The sequence below is a fragment of the Chenopodium quinoa genome, unplaced genomic scaffold (genome assembly GCF_001683475.1).
Source record: "Chenopodium quinoa cultivar QQ74 unplaced genomic scaffold, ASM168347v1, whole genome shotgun sequence".
Lineage (NCBI taxonomy): Eukaryota > Viridiplantae > Streptophyta > Magnoliopsida > Caryophyllales > Amaranthaceae > Chenopodium > Chenopodium quinoa.
Window position 1 is genome coordinate 610558 of NW_018744854.1, and position 2285 is coordinate 612842.

A 2285-nucleotide genomic window follows, 5' to 3' on the forward strand; every position below is an offset into this window, starting at 1 on the left:
TTCTGTTTGGCCGACTGCTTGTTCTTTGAGGAAGTGCTCCCCTTAGACTTCTTGACATAGGAGTCAAGGTCGCCTTGTTCAGCCAGGCGGTCCAAGTAGTGCATAAGGCTGATGCATTCGTTGGTTTCATGACTAACGTCTTCATGATAATGACACAATTTGTCTTGGTTCCGATTACTTGCAGAACCCTTCATGGGGGCCGACTTCTCGATTGAGATCCAACCCTTGATTTCTTTGAGGATAGCTTGGCTATCCTTGCTGAATGCTTACTTCGGAGAGTATGGTTTAAACTCTTTCTTCTTTTTCTGGGCCGGCTGTTTAGAGGAAACGGCCGCCCAGACCTCTTTTATATTTTTATCATCTTTATTGGCCGACTGCTTTGGTCGGCTTTCTTTTTTGTTGGACCTCCGTCCATCCGACAGCTTTCCAGTATTGCAGAGATCAGTCGCCTGTATATAGGCTTCTTCTTCAATCGAAGCTTCTTGGAGAGTCGCAACCCTCTTTCGAACCAGGTCAAACTTGAAGGTCGACCCATCCTTGAGACCTCTGAAAAAATCAGTGTAGGCTACCTCATCCGGCAGCCCTTGAATTTGGATCCTCATCAGGTTGAACCGCCTGATGTATGAACGGAACCCCTCCTTTTCACCCTGCTGAATCGTCCGTAAATCAAGGGTCGTCTTCTTTGTAGGTATGTTCATGGCAAAAGTTGGAGGTGAATAAGTAAGCAAGCATCCTGAAATTATTCACACAACCAGTCGGCAGGTTGCCGAACCATTCTTGTGCGATTCCTTTGAGAGTCGCTGGGAAACACTTGCACCAAGTGGGATCATCCAACCCTTGGAGGTACATTAGGTTGGTGAACGCCATCAAATAGTCTTCAGGGTTAGTAGTGCCATCATAGGCGCCTAGTAGCACATTTTTAACTTTGTCCGGATGAGCGGCCTCAGTAATATCCTTGGAGAAGGCGGATGGCTGTTCTCCAAGTCTTAGCAACCGTAGTTGCCAGTCCAAAGGCTGGACATTTTTTGCCGCCTGTCCTCCAAACAGAGGTGGCTGCAAGAAATATTGTTGTTGCGGTACATATGGCATGTTTGGTACCGCATGCTCTTTATGAAATCCAGACCGACGGGAGGTACCGCCTGTCTGACTCTCATGATTTGACTGAGTATACCTCATAGAGGTATTGTGCAGACTATCTTGGAAATTTGAAGTGGAGGCCGACTCTGACAGTCGGTCATTCTTCTTCTGCTCTAGTAATAGTCGAGCATCTGACTATGTTTTCTTTGACCCATCCGCTTGTACATGATGAATGGGCTTCCTCTTTCCTGGTGAGGGAAAGCGATACTTTGTCAAGTTAATCATAGGCGGCTCCCATTTCCTAGAGTTAGGGAGGGGGGTCGCCTCTCGACCTTGAACAGGCTTCCTTCTTCCTAAACGAGAAGGTTTTCTGGCCGACTGCTCCTTAGAGAGAGCAGGCGTCTTCTTATTAATCAACTCTTGGATCTCCCTCTTGAGCCCCCTCATGAAGGTCATGAGTTCGTTTCTTGTATTGGGAGCAGACCCTTCAGCCGCCTGTTGCTGATCAGGCGGTGTGCCGGCTGGATTGCTGGGTCCAGCTTGGTGATCTACCCATTCTTTCCTTTCAGTGTGACGAGTGCGTCGGGCCCTTAGGGTCCCGTCTGAGGCCGTGTGTGTTTCAAACTCAACCTCATTCTCAGTATCATGGTCTGAGTATACTTGAGGGTCGTCCTCTTGACGCCTCTCTTCTGAATTCGGTACAGACTTTGTTGCCATCTCGAAAGTACTCTCCCCACAGACGGCGCCAAAATGTTTCGGGGTTTTCTGATGTCCTGCGGGAGAGTTACAATTCCGAGACTGGAACCAGACGCCTGTACCTGCAAAACAAACGGAGACTCCGGGTGATTGGAAATCCGCCTTCGACGGTCAAGTTAGTACTTGTTTAAGGAGTAATTAATGCGGAAAGAAGGTAAAGTGTTTTCTCTAGGTCAGAGTAATTAATGAACGTAATCCCCTTTTATGAGGATTAATTATCATATTTATATGCCTTGGGATGCGTGCCAAATCCTAGGTTTAGGTTAACCTAGGGCTTACTGGGCTTTTTGCAAGGAATGGGCCTAGTTGGTCGTTCTGCCTGGCTGGCATAGAGGAGGACACGTGTCGTGTCGTGACTGGTCCATGGTGGACATATCAATGCTTGACACGTGGCAGGATCCTATTGGCCCATGTGGCGGACGCATGGCAGAACCTGATTGGTCCACTTGTCA